This window comes from Asterias amurensis, chromosome 17 (genome assembly GCF_032118995.1).
Source record: "Asterias amurensis chromosome 17, ASM3211899v1".
Lineage (NCBI taxonomy): Eukaryota > Metazoa > Echinodermata > Asteroidea > Forcipulatida > Asteriidae > Asterias > Asterias amurensis.
Genome location: NC_092664.1, coordinates 9,212,549 through 9,238,220, shown reverse-complemented (window position 1 = coordinate 9,238,220; position 25,672 = coordinate 9,212,549). Strand labels below are relative to the sequence as shown.

General features: G+C 37.5%; 1 protein-coding gene across 1 annotated transcript in view; it reads right to left on the bottom strand.

The window, feature by feature from the left end:
• The window catches only part of LOC139949990 (uncharacterized), a 53,984-nt gene that overhangs the window by 27,771 nt on the left and 541 nt on the right, over positions 1-25,672 (bottom strand). The window lies entirely within an intron of this gene.

The window sequence follows — 25,672 nt, the reverse complement described above, 5'->3', positions numbered from 1 at the left end:
ATGCTCTACGACAAAACAGCACTGCGTGGCTGTGGGCATTACGGGTTGTGTATATACATGCAGACTCCGTTGAAGGCGCGCGTAATTCAAATTCCACTACGCTGGGATTCGCCTCATCTTTCTTCGTGCGATTTTGAACAAAATGTTAAACTACTATGAACTTGAAACTTATCATAAACATGAACCTTCATGAGTAGATGAACCCGCAACTTTTTTGGAATGATGACGTCATTGATGACGTCATTACGTTAAATAAACGGTAAATAATTGAAAAATTCATATCTTGAGAACCACAAACGCTACGTACAAGATTCTTTCACTACATGAAACCTCTTGTAATGTTCTACAAATGTTGTACACAACGTGACCTCATTTGACCATTCACCCGAACACCCTGAGTTTGTACACAAACTCTCAATTTCTAGTTTTTTTTTTTTAGGTGTTCGGCCACCAGCCGAACAACTATTGTTATTGTTCTGTTTTTTTTTTTTTTTTTTTTTTTTTTTTTTCTGCGTGTTCTTCTCCTCGAACGTTCTCGCGCGATTTTCGCAAAAACTAAAGCTTGTATGAACCTGAAACTTACCATATGAATTGATCTTAATGAGTAGACGAAACAGCAACATTTTTGGAATGATGACGTCATTGATGACGTCATTACGTTAAAAAAAACGCTAAAAATTGGAGAGTTCATATCTTGAGAACTACAAATGCCACACACAAGATATTTGGTGCATATAAAAGGTCTTGTAATTAGCTACAAAAGTCGTGCACAACGTGACCTCATGTGACTTTTACTTCCGGTTGAAACCGGAAGTACAAAATTTCAAAAGTTCATATCTCAAGAACTATAGATCATATTCGCAAAATTTGAATATCAGTTTGAAGATCAGTTATCCTGCTCAAACTTTTGCACAAACATAATGGCAGTTGAATTTTGCCTTCTGGTCGTAAAAGCGCGCGTTTGTGTTGACCTCCATTCATTACGCGTAGAAACCAGATAGTATCGCCATTCGTGTATGTGAATGCTACTATTGTATTGTGGGTGTGTGGGTGTGTGTGCGTGTAGTTCATGTAGGCCTACATTGTATCCATGCTCTACGACAAAACAGCACTGCGTGGCTGTGGGCATTACGGGTTGTGTATACACATGCAGACTCCGTTGAAGGCGCGCGTAATTCAAATTCCACTACGCTGGGATTCGCCTCATCTTTCTTCGTGCGATTTTGAACAAAATGTTTAACTACTATGAACTTGAAACTTATCATAAACATGAACCTTCATGAGTAGATGAACCCGCAACTTTTTTGGAATGATGACGTCATTGATGACGTCATTACGTTAAATAAACGGTAAATAATTGAAAAATTCATATCTTGAGAACCACAAACGCTACGTACAAGATTCTTTCACTACATGAAACCTCTTGTAACGTTCTACAAATGTTGTACACAACGTGACCTCATTTGACCATTCACCCGAACACCCTGAGTTTGTACACAAACTCTCAATTTCTAGTTAGGTGTTCGGCCACCAGCCGAACAACTATTGTTATTGTTCTGTTTTTTTTTTTTTTTTTTTTTTTTTTTTTTCTGCGTGTTCTTCTCCTCGAACGTTCTCGCGCGATTTTCGCAAAAACTAAAGCTTGTATGAACCTGAAACTTACCATATATATTGATCTTAATGAGTAGACGAAACAGCAACATTTTTGGAATGATGACGTCATTGATGACGTCATTACGTTCAAAAAAACGCTAAAAATTGGAGAGTTCATATCTTGAGAACTACAAATGCCACACACAAGATATTTGGTGCATATAAAAGGTCTTGTAATTAGCTACAAAAGTCGTGCACAACGTGACCTCATGTGACTTTTACTTCCGGTTGAAACAGGAAGTTCAAAATTTCAAAAGTTCATATCTCAAGAACTATATATCATATTCGCAAAATTTGAATATCAGTTTGAAGATCAGTTATCCTGCTCAAACTTTTGCACAAACATAATGCCAGTTGAATTTTGCCTTCTGGTCGTAAAAGCGCGCGTTTGTGTTGACCTCCATTCATTACGCGTAGAAACCAGATAGTATCGCCATTCATGTATGTGAATGCTACTATTGTATTGTGGGTGTGTGGGTGTGTGTGCGTGTAGTTCATGTATGCCTACATTGTATCCATGCTCTACGACAAAACAGCACTGCGTGGCTGTGGGCATTACGGGTTGTGTATACACATGCAGACTCCGTTGAAGGCGCGCGTAATTCAAATTCCACTACGCTGGGATTCGCCTCATCTTTCTTCGTGCGATTTTGAACAAAATGTTAAACTACTATGAACTTGTTGAACAAAACTAACGCTTGTATGAACTTGAAACTTACCATGAACATAAACCTTAGTGTGCAGACGAAACCAAAACTTTTTTTGGAATGATGACATCATCGATGACGTCATTAAGTTAAATAAACGGTAAATAATTGAAAAATTCATATCTTGAGAACCACAAACGCTACGTACAAGATTCTTTCACTACATGAAACCTCTTGTAATGTTCTACAAATGTTGTACACAACGTGACCTCATTTGACCATTCACCCGAACACCCTGAGTTTGTACACAAACTCTCAATTTCTAGTTCTGCGTGTTCTTCTCCTCGAACGTTCTCGCGCGATTTTCGCAAAAACTAAAGCTTGTATGAACCTGAAACTTACCATATATATTGATCTTAATGAGTAGACGAAACAGCAACATTTTTGGAATGATGACGTCATTGATGACGTCATTACGTTCAAAAAAACGCTAAAAATTGGAGAGTTCATATCTTGAGAACTACAAATGCCACACACAAGATATTTGGTGCATATAAAAGGTCTTGTAATTAGCTACAAAAGTCGTGCACAACGTGACCTCATGTGACTTTTACTTCCGGTTGAAACAGGAAGTTCAAAATTTCAAAAGTTCATATCTCAAGAACTATATATCATATTCGCAAAATTTGAATATCAGTTTGAAGATCAGTTATCCTGCTCAAACTTTTGCACAAACATAATGCCAGTTGAATTTTGCCTTCTGGTCGTAAAAGCGCGCGTTTGTGTTGACCTCCATTCATTACGCGTAGAAACCAGATAGTATCGCCATTCATGTATGTGAATGCTACTATTGTATTGTGGGTGTGTGGGTGTGTGTGCGTGTAGTTCATGTAGGCCTACATTGTATCCATGCTCTACGACAAAACAGCACTGCGTGGCTGTGGGCATTACGGGTTGTGTATACACATGCAGACTCCGTTGAAGGCGCGCGTAATTCAAATTCCACTACGCTGGGATTCGCCTCATCTTTCTTCGTGCGATTTTGAACAAAATGTTAAACTACTATGAACTTGTTGAACAAAACTAACGCTTGTATGAACTTGAAACTTACCATGAACATAAACCTTAGTGTGCAGACGAAACCAAAACTTTTTTTGGAATGATGACATCATCGATGACGTCATTAAGTTAAATAAACGGTAAATAATTGAAAAATTCATATCTTGAGAACCACAAACGCTACGTACAAGATTCTTTCACTACATGAAACCTCTTGTAATGTTCTACAAATGTTGTACACAACGTGACCTCATTTGACCATTCACCCGAACACCCTGAGTTTGTACACAAACTCTCAATTTCTAGTTTCTGCGTGTTCTTCTTCTCGAACCTACTCGCGCGATTTTCGCAAAAACTAAAGCTTGTATGAACCTGAAACTTACCATATATATTGATCTTAATGAGTAGACGAAACAGCAACATTTTTGGAATGATGACGTCATTGATGACGTCATTACGTTCAAAAAAACGCTAAAAATTGGAGAGTTCATATCTTGAGAACTACAAATGCCACACACAAGATATTTGGTGCATATAAAAGGTCTTGTAATTAGCTACAAAAGTCGTGCACAACGTGACCTCATGTGACTTTTACTTCCGGTTGAAACCGGAAGTACAAAATTTCAAAAGTTCATATCTCAAGAACTATATATCATATTCGCAAAATTTGAATATCAGTTTGAAGATCAGTTATCCTGCTCAAACTTTTGCACAAACATAATGCCAGTTGAATTTTGCCTTCTGGTCGTAAAAGCGCGCGTTTGTGTTGACCTCCATTCATTACGCGTAGAAACCAGATAGTATCGCCATTCATGTATGTGAATGCTACTATTGTATTGTGGGTGTGTGGGTGTGTGTGCGTGTAGTTCATGTAGGCCTACATTGTATCCATGCTCTACGACAAAACAGCACTGCGTGGCTGTGGGCATTACGGGTTGTGTATACACATGCAGACTCCGTTGAAGGCGCGCGTAATTCAAATTCCACTACGCTGGGATTCGCCTCATCTTTCTTCGTGCGATTTTGAACAAAATGTTAAACTACTATGAACTTGAAACTTATCATAAATATGAACCTTCATGAGTAGATGAACCCGCAACTTTTTTGGAATGATGACGTCATTGATGACGTCATTACGTTAAATAAACGGTAAATAAATGAAAAATTCATATCTTGAGAACCACAAACGCTACGTACAAGATTCTTTCACTACATGAGACCTCTTGTAATGTTCTACAAATGTTGTACACAACGTGACCTCATTTGACCATTCACCCGAACACCCTGAGTTTGTACACAAACTCTCAATTTCTAGTTCTGCGTGTTCTTCTCCTCGAACGTTCTCGCGCGATTTTCGCAAAAACTAAAGCTTGTATGAACCTGAAACTTACCATATATATTGATCTTAATGAGTAGACGAAACAGCAACATTTTTGGTATGATGACGTCATTGATGACGTCATTACGTTCAAAAAAACGCTAAAAATTGGAGAGTTCATATCTTGAGAACTACAAATGCCACACACAAGATATTTGGTGCATATAAAAGGCTTGTAATTAGCTACAAAAGTCGTGCACAACGTGACCTCATGTGACTTTTACTTCCGGTTGAAACCGGAAGTTCAAAATTTCAAAAGTTCATATCTCAAGAACTATATATCATATTTGCAAAATTTGAATATCAGTTTGAAGATCAGTTATCCTGCTCAAACTTTTGCACAAACATAATGCCAGTTGAATTTTGCCTTCTGGTCGTAAAAGCGCGCGTTTGTGTTGACCTCCATTCATTACGCGTAGAAACCAGATAGTATCGCCATTCATGTATGTGAATGCTACTATTGTATTGTGGGTGTGTGGGTGTGTGTGCGTGTAGTTCATGTAGGCCTACATTGTATCCATGCTCTACGACAAAACAGCACTGCGTGGCTGTGGGCATTACGGGTTGTGTATACACATGCAGACTCCGTTGAAGGCGCGCGTAATTCAAATTCCACTACGCTGGGATTCGCCTCATCTTTCTTCGTGCGATTTTGAACAAAATGTTAAACTACTATGAACTTGAAACTTATCATAAACATGAACCTTCATGAGTAGATGAACCCGCAACTTTTTTGGAATGATGACGTCATTGATGACGTCATTACGTTAAATAAACGGTAAATAATTGAAAAATTCATATCTTGAGAACCACAAACGCTACGTACAAGATTCTTTCACTACATGAAACCTCTTGTAATGTTCTACAAATGTTGTACACAACGTGACCTCATTTGACCATTCACCCGAACACCCTGAGTTTGTACACAAACTCTCAATTTCTAGTTAGGTGTTCGGCCACCAGCCGAACAACTATTGTTATTGTTCTGTTTTTTTTTTTTTTTTTTTTTTTTTTTTTTTTTTTCTGCGTGTTCTTCTCCTCGAACGTTCTCGCGCGATTTTCGCAAAAACTAAAGCTTGTATGAACCTGAAACTTACCATATATATTGATCTTAATGAGTAGACGAAACAGCAACATTTTTGGAATGATGACGTCATTGATGACGTCATTACGTTCAAAAAAACGCTAAAAATTGGAGAGTTCATATCTTGAGAACTACAAATGCCACACACAAGATATTTGGTGCATATAAAAGGTCTTGTAATTAGCTACGTACAAGATTCTTTCACTACATGAAACCTCTTGTAATGTTCTACAAATGTTGTACACAACGTAACCTCATTTGACCATTCACCCGAACACCCTGAGTTTGTACACAAACTCTCAATTTCTAGTTTTACTTCGTCTTCTTCTCCGTGGTTTTTGTCCGCTTACAAAGACATACTTGCTACGCTCACATAAACTTGAAACTTCACACATAGTTAGATATTCATTAGTAGATGAAACCGTTTTAGTTTCGTCATGATGACGTCATCAGGTGTCGAATTACAAGGTTTTTAGGTTCAAAAAGTGACCATTTGCTTTTCGCTATATGTCTTCGAATTTTATAGTTATGATATTCATAATTACGCATCTGAGAGATCAAGACTGGGACTACATTTGAAAAGTTAACGTCAAAATCGCATGACCCCTCCTTCCGTTCGTACCGGAAGGTCAAAGTTTGCAATTGTATATTTTTCTTCAAAAATACATCTCCGTTCCTTGTCCTCTAACAAAAGCACACTTCCCAAACCTGTATGAACTTCTAACTTCACACATAGTTATATATTTATCAGGAGAAGAAACCGTTTGAGTTACGTCACGATGACGTCATCAATTCTTGAGTTATGAATTTTCAAAGTTTATTATTTCAAAAAATCATAACTTTTGATCTACATGATGGGTTGTTACAATCGACACATCATCGGAAAGTTCGTTAAAAACTCCGTAAATGCCTTGCAGACATAATCCCATTTTGATCTCGTCTTCTGGTTCAAAATCGAGTTTGAAAATTCATAATTTCATGTATAAAGAACTACGAAATTTCCCCATTGGTTGTGCGTAACACGTGTGTCGTACACGTGTAGTGTATTAGGCATCATTTATTTGGTGTAATGCTGCCAAGTTTATTGTACTCTGTGCCATAGTGTGATATGCATAGAGCTATATAGCTCTATTATGTAGAGCTGTATAGCTCTATTTATGCAGAACGCTGCGAAAATGATTTCCTCTCAATCTTCGGCGTCAAATTGTTCAAATGTTACCCTTCTGATGGCTTAGTGGTCAATGTGGAATTGAAGACGAAGTTTCGCTGAGATGGCCACCTACTTCAGTGATTCATGGGACTTTTAATTATGTGAGAAAACAACAGTACAAAATGACGAACATTGGTCATGTTTTGGTTAAACACCGAGAAGAATAGAGACGTTACATCGATCGACCACTCCCCCGGGTGAAGGGCGTTTTGGGCCCACGGAATTCACGTCAGTATTACAATATCTATTACTTCTTGAACTTAGCATAATCATCAATTGTTTTGATTATTTGTTAAAACAACTATCCAAGTTATTATGAGTTAAATAGTTTGAAGAAAAAAAATCTCTGGAATAACATAAGCCCTTTTAAACTTTCTCTAGTATGAAAGGACGTTACGTAACCTAATCTATTTCTACCTCCATGCACAGACATGGATGTTACAAAACAAAACATTCAAAGAAAACAGAATGGTTAAAGTATAGGGCCCAAGCAATTAGGAGTGGTCTTGCTAAAATAAACTACCGGAGTAATGAAAACTTTAGTACAAACAAATAAATAAAACAATCAAGATTTTCATCTTCTTCTTCTCTTCGTCCCTTGTCCTCGAACAAAAGCACACTTCCCAAACTCGTATGAACTTGAAACTTCGCACATAGTTAGATATGCATTAGGAGTGGAATAATGTGTTAGTTAGGTCATGATGACGGCATCCATTCTTGAGTTATAAAAATTCAAAGTTTATTATTTCAAAAAAACATTATTTTTGATCCACGTGATGGATTCTTACAATCGATACATAATCGGAAAGGTCGTTAAAAACTCCGTAAAGGCCTCGCAAACATGACCCCATTTTTACCTTGTCTTCTGGTTCAAATCAGATTTTTTGTGTATTTTCGTCAAAAATACATTTTTTGTTTTGACTACTACCGTACTGCGTTGATCACACCGGTTCTCGTCCGATCAGTGAAGTTAAGCAACCTCGGGCCCGGTCAGTACGTTGATGGGAAACCCGATAAACCAGTTGTTGATGTTTTTTGGTTTTTTTTTTGTTTTTTTTTACTTCTTTTAAAAAATATTATATCAGCTTCGTTTATAGTCTGTTTTCAAGGCGTTTTCAATAAACATTTCCCTTTCGTTTAGTTAGTCTCTTCTCCAAACGTCATCATTCATAAGTTCCTATGTCCTCAACCACAAAAGCTATTTTGACAATCTATACATCATATGAAAGGGGTTTACGTACTTCACAAAAATGGATATGTTGGTGACCTTCTCTTGACCTTTTGACCTTTCTAAACCGGAAGTGCATGCAAAATGCTTTGAAAAGGCCTATTTTCATGGTTTTTTCCTTTGATAATTGTCCACCAGGGTGTATTTTTGTACTCCCGGAAGCCGAACACCTTGTTTTTGTTATGACAAAAACTTGAGTCTAGTTGTATTTAAATTTTTCTCTCCTATAAATAGCTTCGTTTTTAGTCTATTTTCAAGGCGTTTTCAACCAACACTTCTTTTCCGGTTAGTTAGTCTCTTCTTCAGTCGTCATTATGCATAAGGCTCCAACCACATAAGCTATTTTGACAATCTATACATCATATGAAAGGGCTTTAAGTACGTACGTAGTCTGTTTCAAGGCGTTTTCAACAAACATTTCCCTTCCGGTTAGTTAGTCTCTTCTCCAGTCGTCATTATTCATCAGTTCACATTTCCTCGACCACATTAGCTATTTTGACAATCTATACATCATACGAAAGGCCCTCACGTACTTCACAAAAATGGGTATGTTGGCGACCTTCTCTTGACCTTTTGACCTTTTTAAACCGGAAGTGCCTGTAAAATGCTTTGAAGAGGCATTATTTAAAGGCTTTTAGGTTGAAACGACACTTTTTGATGCTTTACCTTAAAACTATTTCACATCGAGAAAACTGTTTGGTTTTGATTTCTTTGCAATTTGACGAGCTATCAATATCACTTTTTTCATTGATTCAAACACTGACCCAACAATAGCCGAACACCTAGTGTTTGTTTTTACAAACACTATATCTAGTTTTTTTTTTTTCTTTTTTTTTTTTTTTTTTTACTTCGTCTTCTTCTCCGTGGTTTTTGTCCGCTAACAAAGACATACTTGCTAAGCTCACATAAACTTGAAACTTCACACATAGTTAGATATTCATTAGTAGATGAAACCGTTTTAGTTTCGTCATGATGACGTCATCAGGTGTCGAATTACAAGGTTTTTAGGTTCAAAAAGTGACCATTTGCTTTTCGCTATATGTCTTCGAATTTTATAGTTATGATATTCATAATTACGCATCTGAGAGATCAAGACTGGGACTACATTTGAAAAGTTAACGTCAAAATCGTATGACCCCTCCTTCCGTTCGTACCGGAAGGTCAAAGTTTGCAATTGTATATTTTTCTTCAAAAATACATCTCCGTTCCTTGTCCTCTAACAAAAGCACACTTCCCAAACCTGTATGAACTTCTAACTTCACACATAGTTATATATTTATCAGGAGAAGAAACCGTTTGAGTTACGTCACGATGACGTCATCAATTCTTGAGTTATGAATTTTCAAAGTTTATTATTTCAAAAAATCATAACTTTTGATCTACATGATGGGTTGTTACAATCGACACATCATCGGAAAGTTCGTTAAAAACTCCGTAAATGCCTCGCAGACATAATCCCATTTTGATCTCGTCTTCTGGTTCAAAATCGAGTTTGAAAATTCATAATTTCATGTATAAAGAACTACGAAATTTCCCCATTGGTTGTGCGTAACACGTGTGTCGTACACGTGTAGTGTATTAGGCATCATTTATTTGGTGGCATGCTGCCAAGTTTATTGTACTCTGTGCCATAGTGTGATATGCATAGAGCTATATAGCTCTATTATGTAGAGCTGTATAGCTCTATTTATGCAGAACGCTGCGAAAATGATTTCCTCTCAATCTTCGGCGTCAAATTGTTCAAATGTTACCCTTCTGATGGCTTAGTGGTCAATGTGGAATTGAAGACGAAGTTTCGCTGAGATGGCCACCTACTTCAGTGATTCATGGGACTTTTAATTATGTGAGAAAACAACAGTACAAAATGACGAACATTGGTCATGTTTTGGTTAAACACCGAGAAGAATAGAGACGTTACATCGATCGACCACTCCCCCGGGTGAAGGGCGTTTTGGGCCCACGGAATTCACGTCAGTATTACAATATCTATTACTTCTTGAACTTAGCATAATCATCAATTGTTTTGATTATTTGTTAAAACAACTATCCAAGTTATTCTGAGTTAAATAGTTTGAAGAAAAAAAATCTCTGGAATAACATAAGCCCTTTTAAACTTTCTCTAGTAGGAAAGGACGTTACGTAAACTAATCTATTTCTACCTCCATGCACAGACATGGATGTTACAATACAAAACATTCAAAGAAAACAGAATGGTTAAAGTATAGGGCCCAAGCAATTAGGAGTGGTCTTGCTAAAATAAACTGCCGGATTAAAGAAAACTTTAGTACAAACAAATAAATAAAACAATCCAGATTTTCATCTTCTTCTTCTCTTCGTCCCTTGTCCTCGAACAAAAGCACACGTGATGGATTCTTACAATCGATACATAATCGGAAAGGTCGTTAAAAACTCCGTAAAGGCCTCGCAGACATGACCCCATTTTTACCTTGTCTTCTGGTTCAAATCAGATTTTTTGTGTATTTTCGTCAAAAATACATTTTTTGTTTTGACTACTACCGTACTGCGTTGATCACACCGGTTCTCGTCCGATCAGTGAAGTTAAGCAACATCGGGCCCGGTCAGTACGTTGATTGGGAAACCCGCTAAACCAGTTGTTGATGTTGTTGTTTGTTTGTTTTTTTTTTTTTTTTTTTTTTTTTTTTACTTCTTTTTTAAAATATTATATCAGCTTCGTTTATAGTCTGTTTTCAAGGCGTTTTCAATAAACATTTCCCTTTCGTTTAGTTAGTCTCTTCTCCAGTCGTCATCATTCATAAGTTCCTATGTCCTCAACCACAAAAGCTATTTTGACTATCTATACATCATATGAAAGGGGTTTACGTACTTCACAAAAATGGATATGTTGGTGACCTTCTCTTGACCTTTTGACCTTTCTAAACCGGAAGTGCATGTAAAATGCTTTGAAAAGGCCTATTTTCATGGGTTTTTCCTTTGATAATTGTCCACCAGGGTGTATTTTTGTACTCCCGGAAGCCGAACACCTTGTTTTTGTTATGACAAAAACTTGAGTCTAGTTAATTTTAATTTTATTAAGAGCAGGCTAGGCATGATCGAAACGTAGTAGATGACAACACAAAACTACTGGCCTCGTATACTCTTGAGCAAGGGGTGTGTGTGCTACGGTTGTTTGTATCGAGAAATGTCTCTTGTAGTATTTCCTTTATCTTACCGTGTTAGTTGATGATGAAACAACAACAACAAACAAATAAACAAATAAACAACGTAACAAACAACAAACAGACAAACAAACAAACAATAGTTTGTATGAAGCAAACAAACAAAACGGTATAATCGATCTACCAGTCACTGCGGTGGCTATATGGGGACCCACATGACCGGGACCCACATGACTGTGGGTCATGACCCACCTCTCAAAAACGGGGTCATATACGCCTCACATACTACTGATGGACTAGCATTCAGGAAACTGATTAGCAAACATGTTATTTCCTTTGGGGAGATACAGTTACATGACATTACAAAAATGCCTCTATGGAATCGACGCATCAAAGCATTCCATTCAAGCTGATATTTCCCAAAATCCAATAGTGTTTTTCCTAAAATTAACCTGATTTTATGTTATATTATGATAGAAGTATACCGGAGAAGGTATCCTTGTAGTACTGAAACAACACTGAAACACATACAACAGCTTGGTGCAAGGAGGCATCTTCTTTTCAGTTTATGTCATCCTTTCCAGCATCCACTTAAACCTACTATAACATGTACAGAGTCACCTAAATCAAAAATCATATACTATCACATTGCAAAGAAGTCCACTGGGTATTAGACATTTTTACGATTAGGTCCATATTTAACTTACTATTTTCATTTCTGGGGGGTTTAAGACTTTTCTTGAAGTTAGTTTTAAAATTTTAAACTCCTGTTGTTCTTCCCAAATAAAATATTGCTGGAAAAGCAAAGTAAGAGTCTGGTGTACTTGGCCAAAATTAAAACAGTCTTTTGACTTAAGCTTTTTTGTTTAGCAAAACAATTTGCCACAGTTTGTACTCCAAACTATGATTGCTAATATCGAAGATACGCACACCTTTCATGAATGAGTCATTGCTGGGAGCCGTCCTAGCTGACATACAAAAATAAAGTAGGAGTCTATACTGGTGGATTGAGCGGTAATAGTGAATAAAGAGACATTTGTTTTTTTCCTTGTTCTCACACCCAGCTGAAAAGAGAGGGTGGATTGTTTTATCAATGGAGGGGACACATATTTTGTTGTCCTTTGTTTCGGAATCTTACTATCGTCTTAATTCTTGTGTGCAATTTGTCCATGTGTACAAACACGACTTTGCGTTATACTGCCAACAAACAAACAAACTGGAATTTATTTTGTTAATTGTTAGCCTACAACAGTTAGATTGGTTCGTCAACTGTGGAGAATACTTTCTAAAACGGGGGAGAATTGTAATCGAAAAATGAGTTACTTTAAAATCCTCTAAAATCAAATTTTTTTGACTGGTAAGATAATTTCAAGCCACGAGTGTGAACACTAAAAGCTAACCTATTCAAAAACAGGGAGCACTGAAAAGTTGATATACAACACAATTTTCTGTATGATTGTTGAGTCTAGACTACACCTGGTAGGCCTACCTGTTTAAGTAGTGTAGGCCTACATTATTAGAGAAAATAATCAACGGTTTGTGCTTTTAACAACAGAGAAATTATGTTCAAATAATAAATAACTCTTTATTAGAAAAAGCACCCGTTGGTCCCTCTGAAAGTGCAATTTGGTTGTAGATCTATCCAGTACAATCAAAAGTTTGTTTACGGATACCTGACCTGCACCCGGATACCTGACCTGCACCCGGATACCTGACCTGCACCCGGATACCTGACCTGCACCCGGATACCTGACCTGCACCCGGATACCTGACCTGCACCCGGATACCTGACCTGCACCCGGATACCTGACCTGCACCCGGATACCTGACCTGCACCCGGATACCTGACCTGCACCCGGATACCTGACCTGCACCCGGATACCTGACCTGCACCCGGATACCTGACCTGCACCCGGATACCTGACCTGCACCCGGATACCTGACCTGCACCCACTTTTACTAAAAAATGCCGCTCACTTCCTTAACTAGAGCCCTTTTTGGAAATCTGGTCTAGACTAAAATGGTTCTGCGTTTTTATTACCACAGGAGATCTCACCACGATGCCACCACGCTGCGCGTACGATAATGACGTTCCCACTACGACTTTGCCCCGCTAACTGTTGGCTTCGACCCGGCTATGCTTATTTTCGCTTAATAATCTCCCAATACTTTTAATTGTTGTCAATAATTTGTGTGCCATTATATCATATGCGTTTTCATATTCAGTAAATTTAAAACAGGCGTATAGGCCTCCATAATTTAAAAACTTCCATAGAAAATCTCGAGCATGTTTTTATCCCCATGGGTGATGCCAACCATTCCGTACTCAAGAATATTTCTTTGTGTTCGTTTTCATGGTAAATAATAATGGAATATCTCATGCAAGTTTAATAGAGTGTTCTCTTAGATTATTAAAAGTTGAGGGGGGGGGGGGGTTTGCCAACCGATGTCAGTGCCCCTTTATGGGTAGACTTGATTCAAGTCCCGTTCTCGTTTTAGCATTATCCGCAATAAAAATGTAGCTATTGCGACAGTTTTCTTATTATTAGGTGATTAGGCGATGGGACTGAAAATAAACGGGATTAAAACTTGAGTCAAGTCTACCTTGTGGTCAGAGAGATCACAGGCCCATGTTGCTGAGCGATGCATCATTCCTCAGTACCATGATTTTGTCAGGACTATAGATAGAGCAGTTATAATAATACTCGGTTATTATAAAGCTCTTCATAAGGGGCGTATTAAAGCGCTTAGTATTTTTTCTGCAAGGTATGTGGACCTACATTTGAGATTTATTCCTTTAAAGCACCGTACTCAAGGCGCTTAGTATATACACTTGTACAGAAAGATGGGTTATTGAAGTTATGAATTCTGACACCCAGTTATATAGCTCCTTATTAGTGTTTGCTGTGGCGCAATATGCAGCCAATCAAACCAGGGGTGGATTTCACAAAGAGTTAGGACTCGTCTTATCTCGAGTTAGGACGAGTAACTCGTCTTAACTTAGGATTAATCTTAAGGTCTGCATGCTACAGTGCAGGGTTGGGACTCGTCCTAAGTCCTAAGATTAGTCTTAAGTTAGGAAGAGTTTTGTGAAATCGACGGCAGGAACACCGGGGCGAACCCCTTTCTCCTCTCGATATTAAGTGCACTGGGTTCTTTTACGTGCGTTACACAACACACGGGACCAACGGCTTTACATATCCCATCCGAAGGACAAAGCAATGGCTAAGTGTCTTGTATGGACACAAGTGTACAAACAGGCTCTTCTCAGAGCCGCCACTACTAAAGACATTCAACATGGTGTCACTGGGTGTCACCACACACCTTACTTACCTGCTGGGAAATAGTTGTTTGGTTTGAGTGGCCACGTAAAGTATACTAGATGATGCTAAGTGTATAGGGCAAGCAAAGCTGTATATTGGGTGAGTTGCAACACAGAGGGCCAAAGTTTTCGGTCAAAATGCAGCACAACCACCGGGCTCAATTTCAATAAGCAGAAAACCCTGCTTAATTTCTTCGCTAAGCAAAATTTGAGTAGGGCAGTAAAAATTTGATGCAATTTTGGCTGGTTCTGTTAAGCAATACTTGTCTGTGGTTAGCAATTTTTTTGTTTGTGCTGACAGGCTTTATGAATGTTGGCCCTGATCTCTACTATAATATCAGTATTTATATTTGCCTGGTTACGGTTGTAAAGCAGGCAAAAAGTTGTCTGATCGGTTTTTATCAAAAGCATTCCGATGGGATGGTATGCGGGGAACAAAAGAAGGTATTTGGGGAAATTGCTACCGGAAGAGGATGCAGAAGGGCGTAGGCCCTTACGGTTCATTCTGGGTTGAGAATTCGGTACAGTTTAGAATACAGTTGAAAGTAAATGTAATATATCACACACAACAAATTTTAATGCCAAAAGCAAACCTAAAAGAGGTACAATTTTGCTGGTGCGCACAAAGTTTTCCCAGGGTGGTTTGCTCATTGAGTTTTATCCTGTGGGAAATGGGAAGTTGCCGAAAACAAAATTAGCAATGAAGTAACGGTTTGAATGTTATTGTAAGTAAGTTATACACAATGTCAGTCAAAGTGAATAAATAATTAGGTGCCAGCTCCAACTGGTGGACGAGCCTCCTGGCAATACATAGGCATACCCCTATATTGGTGTAACAAATTATGTAATTCTTTAGAGTGAGTTTTAGAGGAACATGTTGTAATAGTAGAGATCATTATGATTCAGCACAACCCAATAGGCAGAATAGTCTGGCACACTGTGATGCGTGAATGTTTTTAAAGGCACAAAATACCTACTTAAAAAGGGAACTCTCTCACGACGCTGGTGTAGGGGGACCGAGTTTCGCCCCCTCGAAATGACCGACAACTTTAAATGAGGATAATGTTTAAAATAAAAACTTTTCTTAATTTTGCAAATATTTTGTAAACTTTGATTGGTATAAACCCATTTTTTTGTATTCAAATAAAATAAACCATTTAAAATAAAGAAAGATACAAAAACAGGTGCTCCGGCGTAAGAAAAGTGATCTGGGGCCATAAAAAAAATGGAAGAAGCTGTTGAATTTAAGGATGAGCAATGCCTGTTGAGATGATCGTAAAGTTTGAGTAGTGGATTAATGGTGAACAAGTTGAGAAGGAGAAAACCTGGAATGCTTCTCGTTTTCTCGAGGTACCCAAGAATTCCGTTGAAATTTCAATCACCATCGTACAAACACCTCTGCTATAATTCTATCAAATTTACGGACCGGTTCGTTTGGGCGTGAGAGAAGCATCCGTCGCCGTGCGGGTGTCTCAGGCTAAAGTACTGCTCTACATAAAGTGTCTGTTCAAGCGATCCGCGATGCGCGTCACGTGCATCGCGCACCTAGAATTTGCGAATTTCACGGATGCGGGAAGGTGAAGAAACCCAGCGAGAATTACAACAGCCTAACGGGAAAATCTAATGAATTGGAAGAACAATGTGTCTGATATATTCCTCAGGGGATTGTTTACCAATCCTGGTGTAACCGCCTGCAATGATTTATACAAAATACTTAAGAGTCACAATAGATTATGTAAATGGTAATATATTGTAATTCGCGAAAATTTAAATATTTATTAACCGGATACAAGCAACAATTGCTTTTGGAAACACTTTAAAATACATAAAGGTCACAAATGAAGGTCATACTTCAGGCTCAGAATTGACCTGTCACGTAGTTTACGTAAATCTAATTCTGAGGTCTCAAAATCAAATTACTTCTTCCTTGAAAACTACGTTACTTCAGAGGGAGCCGTTTCTTTCAATGTTTTATATTACCAGCAGCTCCCCATTACTCGTTACCAAGTAATGTTTTATGCTTACAATTATTTTGAGTAATAACCAATAGTGTCCACTGCCTTTAACATAACGCTAAATTTACAGGAGAGATATATCAGGATTGGTAAAGCTTACAAAGTAGTCGCAAACAGACCAGACAATCAGACATACACATGAAATGAAAAACCTGTAAAAATTATTGGGCCAAATCCGTTGAGCCAGTCAGAGAGAAAGGGTGAACATTCATGCACAATTTTCAGCATGAGTTCAAAATGACTATCCCGAAAGATTCGATTGAATTTTCTTCTTGTTTTCTAACCGAAAACCCCACTGTGTTTACACAGCTTCAACGAACAGTTTGCACTGTCTGTCCTTCACAAAGTGTATGTACCAGATTAAAATATATAGCCAAGTGAAATTGTGTTTGTGATCAATAACTCCCTTTAAAGCCTTTGTTGAAATCACCAAACAAAAATATTTTGCTTCCTTGTCCAAATTTTAAGTTGTACAATTTCTGAAGGTTTACTTTCAGGCTTTACTTGAAATTTGATCCAAAGAAATGAAAGCACTTATGATGATGTCTACCCATTTCTCATATCAAGTAAAAAGTTTGATATAATGCATTTAAGATCATAGTGAATGTATTTTTTTTTCAGTCATCATAAATAACTATAGGCCCTAATAAATATTACGTGCAATGAATGATAATAATTTCAAAAAAATACCTTCTCGAATCCACAATTATATTACTCTTCAATATTACCAGCGGGAAGTGTTGCCACCGTGTGAATTTAAATTAAGGCTATTTGCATATTCATGAGAAAGATTTTGTTGTCAAAGTGTAGATGCATCAGGTGCAATTAAGACCTGTTGTTTGCACGGGCTGAGTGCGTGAGTAGTTTTATTTATACACGCAATTACTAGATCTATTCAGCCCAAGTTAAGTCTCTGATGTATATACAAAAATACATGAAAAATTTGCTGAAGTTTTGATTTAATGCTGTATTTCTAAAATTTCGCAAATGCAACTGCAACAAGGCTCAGGAAGGAAATTTGATCCAACGAAATCAAAGCACTTATAATGATGATGTATACCAATTTCTCGTATCAAGTAAAAGTTGTATTACTCAAAAGATAATGAGTGTGCTTCTTTTCAGTAATCATAAATAGTTATAAATATCACGTACAATGAATGTTAATAATTAAAAACAAATACCTTCTCGAATCCACAATTATATTACTCTTCAATATTACCAGCGGGAAGTGTTGCCACCGTGTGAATTTAAATTAAGTGAAGGTGCATCAGGTGCAATTTAAACCTGTTGTTTGCACAGGCTGAGTGCGTATAGTTTTATTTATGCACCATTATTACTAGATCTATTCTGCCCAATTTAAAGGCAGTGGACACTATTGGTAATTACTCAAAATAATTATTAGCATAAAACCTTTCTTGGTGATAAGTAATGGGGAGAGGTTGGAGAAAGAAGTAATTTTCCACGAATTTGATTTCGAGACCTCGGATTTAGAACTTGAGGTCTCGAAATCAACCATCTAAACGCACACAACTTCGTGTGACAATGATGTTTTCTCTTTCATTGTTATCTCGCAACTTCGATGACCGATTGAGCTCAAATTATCACAGGTTAGTTATTTTATGCATATATTGAGATACACCAACTGTGAAGGCAATTACCAATAGTGTCCACTGCCTTTAAGTCTCTGGTGTCACATTTTAAACAGGGTTTGTAATGAAAAGTCCCATCTATGTCTGCTTTGCCATTGAGACTTTTCTGTTTCCGATTTTGTCTTGCCTCTTTTGAGGTTTTACAAGTGTCTATTATGTGCCCCATTTGATAAAAACTTAGCATAAAGTTCTGCTTGACAAAATTCTCTGCTTGAAGCAACAAGATAGTGGGGTACCAGTCGCAACAATGTTAAACTTAATGTAGTTTTGGCTGGTACCTGTTTATACTAAGCAAAACTATTCTGTGCTTAGCAATTTTTTGTGCTTACAGGCTGTATGACATTTTGCCATGTATAAAGCATAGCAAGAACCACACTATAGAAAAAAACGCACTACATTTTCATTACGGTTGTAAAAAGACATGACAGCTTGCTGAAACCTTGGCGAGCATTTCAAAGGAAGCAATCGGCGGTACTCATCATTAATTCATACGAGGTGGGTAATTGAAAGTGCATTACTCTTGACTTGAATTATTTATCCACAAAAAAAAACCTTTGAGTCTTTGAAAAATTGATATTTCAAGCACAGAAAAATAGGCTATTATAAAAAAATAAAAAAATACAACTACAAAATACAAAAAAAGTAATAAAACAAATTAAAAGACCAAAAAAGCAACACATAGTACAGGGTTTGTAATAAACACAAATTTAAACATAAATCCTCCAGAGAAAAGTATCGGACAGAAACTCTTCAAATTGTCATAGATGGTGCTCAGTACAATTTTATCAAAAGCTTTCTATCCATTAGCCGTTTTGAGGTTTGGTTGACTCAGTACAAGTGCATTGTTTAGTTGGGTGTAGGCCTATCAGAAAAATTTACCCAAAACCTAATAGCTGTCGTATCATTGTGTCCATCATCTCATGCGTATAGGGTCGAAATAACCCCTATTCAAAGGGAAACCATTTGTCGTTTTCATCACTCAGTGACTTCCGAATTTACTTAGATTTTCCCCGGTTGATTGGTTTGTGTTTTTCATCGGAAAGGGACTTAAAGGCAGTGGACACTATTGGTAAATGTCAAAGACTAGCCTTCACAGTTGGTGTATCTCAACATATGCATTTATAACTAACCTGTGAAAATTGGAGCTCAGTCAGTCACCGAACTTGCGAGATAATAATGAACGAATAAACACCCTAGTCACACGAAGTTGTGTGCGTTTAGATTTCGAGAACTCAAGTTCTAAATATGAGGTCTCGAAATCAAATTCGTGGAAAATTACTTCTTTCTCGAAAACTATTGCACTTCAGAGGGAGCCGTTCCTCACAATGATTTATGCTATCAACCTCTCCCCATTACTCGTCACCAAGAAAGGTTTTATGCTAATAATTATTTTGATTAATTACCAATAGTGTCCACTGCCTTTAAAGGCACTGCCAAGGACACTATACCGGTATATTACTCAAAATAATTGTTAGCATAAAAACGTACTTGGTAAGGAGCAATGGAGATCTGTTGATAGTATAAAAACATTGTGAGAGACGGCTTCCTCTTTCGTTTTCAAGAAAGAGATCATTTCTCACTCAAAAGACTTCAGGACTGAAACCTTTTTAGGCATCCGAATGCACACACATTGTTGTGCAACAAGGGTGTTTTTTTATTTCATTATTCTCTTGCAACTTCGATGACCAATTGAGTCAAAATTTCCACAGGTTTGTTATTTCATGCATATATTGGGATACACCAAGTGAAAAGACTGGTCTTTGACATTTTCGAAAGGTGTCCAGTACCCTTTTTAGGAGATAATACAGTTACTCTTTCAATCAACAATGCCATCTTAAGTGCTGACTCCACACCTAGCCAAAACATCGCGCGATGATGGTCCATCCATCTCCATGGACGTAAATTCCCAACGGTGCAGCGCGCGACTATGTAAACCTAATTGCTGTACACATGTTAGCATTGATGACTCGAGAACATCATTCGTCACTGTAGCACATCAGTTGACCGGCTTCAACGTATAGGCTGGTGCATCATTTTCAATTACTGCTGGCGTTTTGTGATCTTCCCAAGAAATGTTGCTTCCATTTAAAGTCACTGGACACTATATAATAATATCAAACGTATTGCTTAGCATAAAAACTCAAGCCTGAAGTCTTCTATTAGGCAGCATCTGGTGAGAGCACACAAAATATTGCGCAACAAGGGTGTTTTTTCTTTATTGTTCTCTCTTCGATGAAAAAATTGAGTCCGAATTTTTCACAGATTTGCTATGTTATGCATAAAATGTTGGGATACACCAAGTAAATATACTGCGTCTTTGACAATTACCAAACGTGCCCAGTGCATTTAAAGTGACGCTGTGTCACTTGTTAAATACATTTTATTCAATTATTGTCACCATCATTATTGCGACCTTGGGTCAACCATTATCATCTTTGTGATAGAGACGGTAGAAAAGAAGAAAAAAAAAAAAAAAAAAACAATACCAGTTGATCGTCCCCTCTCTCATCCTTTTTGGAGGCCGCATCCGTTTTCATATTTTCGTTTTATTTCTATCTAATTGAACTACTCTTTTAAGAACTCTGTAACTACATAAAGTAAGTTGTGACTTTATACTGAAAAAATTGGTGTCCAGTTTGTATTAAAATGCCTGGCGGCCACCTCTGAGAACGAAGAGGAAAAAAGTCATTATAGACCTCTTGTTTTTGGAAAAACTTGGACGATCAACTAGTACTTTTGTTTACTCGGAGCCATCTTGAATTTCTCCCATTGATATCAATGTTACCAAACCGAGGCTGGAAGAACAAAATAGTCTGGTTCCTATTTTCAAAATGATTGTTAGCATTCAATATTGTTATTCGATGCGAGGAACATGACCAAGATGGAAGCAGCATGATAGAGTTCTACTCTTGCACCTTTCCATATGCCTTTTTGAGCCATGGCGGACACATAGAAAGACATTATCATATTATGGTTGGGTCTGTTTATACCAAAATCAAACGATGCACTTCTGTATTTATTTGTTGATTTATTCGTTCAGGCTTTAAAAACATCAAAGTCACACAGCAACAAAAACTAGAAATGTATAATTTAAAAACATTACGAAAACAATTAGAGACATATCAAAAAACAAAACACAAACAGAAGCCTAGGGATTTCCCGAAAGCAAACCAAATCCGTTTAGGTATATTAGACCTAAAGCAATCAATCAAATAGGGGAACAATTTAGAAATAAAAAATTAACCATTTAAGGAACACGTTGCCTTGGATCGGTCGAGTTGGTCTTTGAAAAGCGTTTGTAACCGTTTGTTATAAAAAGCATTATGATTAGAAAGATATTTTAAAAGTAGAATATAATGCTCCACACAAGCATCACTCGAAATTGCGTGGTTCTCCTTTTACCTTGTCGACAAACACGGTCGACCATTATTTGTGGGAGTCAATTTTTTGACTCCCTTAAATTGCCGACCGTGTTAGTTCGCAAAGTAAAAGAAAAACCACGCAATTTCGAGGCAAATGTGTGTGGATCCATGTATTCTACTTTTTAAACATCTTTCTAACCATAAGTATTTTATAACAAACGGTTACAAACGCTTTTCAAAGACCAACTCGACCGATCCAATGCAACGTGTTCCTTTAAAAATGAACTATAGGTTTTCTCGGTCAAATTCGGCAAATGAGCAGTCAATTTCATTTCCATGCGTTCGAATTAAAGCTGTTTTGCCTCTCCAGTTGTTACTGCGTTTCAAATTCAGAGTTCGGCCATTCAATGTCGTTTTTGGTCGAGTCAAATTCCTTTAACAGTCTGTTCAATATAGCGTAGCGCCATTCTTTTTCGTTACACACACGCCTCAAGAAGCGTCTGCGAATTTGAATGCTGTTTTGACGAATTCTTAAATAATTATTTTGTTAATTCGAATGACGCAGCATTACATTTGACTAATCCCAAAACGAAATCGAATGACCCTTTTGAGTAGCATTCGATTTTGCGCGAAATAGAATAGCTTGGTGGTTAAATTGGCTGCTCATTTTCCGAAATTGACCGAGAAAACCTTGGCAAGAGGCATTTAAAACATTGATTTTTTGGCGACCAATGCAAGAGAATATATTTTATATAATGGGTGCGTTTGTTTAGCTTCCCTGGGTCGAACCCGTCGTGTGGCGTTTTTTCTTTCCAGGGCGAACGTGTGCAGATAATTACCCACGTTCGTCCTGGAAAAAAAACCCGCCACACACCGGGGTCGACCCAGGGCAGCTAATCACGCACCCATTATTTGTGTTATTGATCACATACACAATTTCAATTGGCTATATATTTTAATCTGGTACATTCACTTTGTGAAGGACAGACAGTGCAAACTGTTCGTAGAAGCTGTGTAAACACAGTGGGGTTTTCGGTTCAGAAAACAAGATGAAAATTCAATCGATTCTAGTCATTTTTAACTCATGCTGAAAATTGTGCATGAATGTTCACCCTGTCTCTCTGACTGGCTCAACGGATTTGGCCCAAAAATTTTCACAGGTTTTTCATTTCATGTGTATGTCTGATTGTCTGGTCTGTTTGCGACTACTTTGTAAGCTTTACCAATCCTGATATATCTCTCCTGTAAATTAACGTTATATTAAGGCAGTGGACACTATTGGTATTTACTCAAAATAATTATTAGCATAAAACCTCACTTGGTAACGAGTAATGGGGAGAGGTTGTTAGTATACAACATTGTGAAAAACGGCTACCTCTGAAGTGATGTAGAATTCGAGAAAGAAGTAATTTTCCACGAATTTGATTTCGAGACCTCAGATTTAGAATTTGAGGTCTCGAAATCAAGCCTCTGAAAGCGCACAACTTCGTGTGACAAGTTTTTTTCTTCTTCTTTCATAGTTATCTCGCAACTCCGACAACCAATCGAGCTCATATTTTCACAGGTTTGTTATTTTATGCATATGTTTAGATGCATTAAGTGAGAAGACTGGTCTTTGACAAAATAGTGTCCAGTGTCTTTAAGGAGAATGGACGAGAATTGTGGATAGAATGTACGAGCCGAAGGCGAGTACATGTAGTCACGGATCTACATTATATAAAGTCTATTCTCTGACTTATTTCCCCCAATCTTTGTACTTTGTCAAACGACGTTTGGTCACATTTATAACTATTTTAAAAAATTTATAAGCATACAAATAATTAAAATAGTGCTTGCAACATTATCGAGACAAATGTTTTTTTGTTAAAATTGGGTCATTTACTAATATAGTAAAGCCCTGGAAAATGTTTTTGCTCATTAAAGGCAGTGATGGAGATGGACACTACTGGTAGTTACTCAAAATAATTATCAGCATAAAACCTCACTTGGTAACGAGTATTGGGGAGAGGTTGATAGTATAAAACATTGAGCGATTAGTTGCACAAGTTGTGTACGTTCAGATGCCTGATTTTGACCCCTGAGGTCTCGAAATCAAATTCAAACAGTTATTTTAGTGAGAAAATACTTCTTCCTCCAAAACTACGTTACTTCAGAGGGAGGTTTTTCTTACAAATGGGTGTACTATCAATAGCTCTCCATTACTCGCTATCAAGAAGGTTTTTAATGCTAATAAATATTTTGAGTATTATACCAATAATGTCCAGTGCCTATAATTGTTTAACAAGCAATGGAGAGCTTTTGACAGCAGTATACAACATTGTGAGAAACTGTTAAGTAACGTAGTTACTTAACAGTTGTGTGGACACATGTGCTGTCCTATAGAGTACATCAAGTTTTACTTTCATTATTCTATATTGCAAATTTGATGGCAATTTGGCCCAAAAGTTCACAGGTTTGTTGTTTTATGCATTTTGTCGGGATACACCACGCGAGTCATTGACAAAGGGGATGTCCGGTGCCTTTAAATGGCATTGGATACCTTTTGTAGAACAAGTTTTTGACCATGACCGGTTGTGCTTATACGAGTTTGTTTGCGTAAGTTCCGTTAAAAAGTAGTTAATAAACCTGAAACCTGAAAAAGGAAACCATGTGTGTATATCCAGCACCAATATCTTGGTATCTATAATGCGACAACACCGACAAGGTGTTTATTTCACCAGCGATATAGTAATGGGGATAAATAAATACCATGTTGGTGTTGTCATAATACCAGGATCGAAGAACCAATTTAGCACCCACTTTTTTGCAGTGTAGCTAGGCCTATAGGCTTTTATAACTTTTGCATATCATGCACTTGACCATGATATCAATCCTTACTCACTGTGTGAATGAAGTTGTAAACCTTTGGAAGTTTCAGCTTCAATAGTCGTCAAGATTTTGAGAGAGAAAAAGTGAAAAATCACAGATCGGTGTTTTCAGGAGAGTTGTGTACCAGCCGTCGATTTCACAAAACTCTTCCTGACTTAAGATTAATCTTAGGACTTAGGACGAGTCCCAACCCCGCACTGATCACTGATCGCATGGAGACCTAATTCTAAGTTAGGACGAGTTACTCGTCCTAACTCTAGATAGGATTAATCCTAGCGTTTCGTGAAATCGGCTGCAGTACTGATAGAGACACTTACATGCTAAGCTAATTTTCGTGACATTGTTTCGCTTTCTCAGAAAGAGCAACACCTCAGCAAGTATTTAAAGGAACACGTTGCCTTGGATCGGACGAGTTGGTCTATAAAAAGCGTTTGTAACCGTTTTTTTAATAAAATGCATATGATTGGAAAGATGTTTTAAAAGTAGAATACAATGATCCACACAAGTTTGCCTCGAAATTGCGTGGTTTTCCTTTTACCGTGCGAACTAACACAGTCGGCCATTTATGGAAGTCAAAAATTTGACTCCCATAAATGGCCGACCGTGTTAGTTGACGAGGTAAAAGGAAAACCGTGCAATTTCGAGTCATGTTTGTGTGGATAATTGTATTCTACTTTTACAACATCTTTCTACCCACATGCATTTTATCAAAAACGGTTACAAACACTTTTCGAAGACCAACTCGACCGATCCAAGGCAACGTGTTCCTTTAAGGTCGAAATATGTAGCTTCAAACAGTGTAAGTTAAATGTAAATCTGTGTACATTGTGTTTCGAGTCGTACAAAAAGTACCAAAACCCTTAAAGGCACCGAACACCTTTGGTAAATAATTTTGTCAAAGACCAGTATTCTGACTTGGACTGAACTGCATGTCGTCGAGTCGTCGAAGTTGCGAGTGAATACAACGGAAGAAAAAACATCCTTGTCGCAAAAGGTCTCTTATTGTTAAATTCAAATAATTTAGTAAGCACAATTACCTCTTTCTCAAAAACTACGTTTT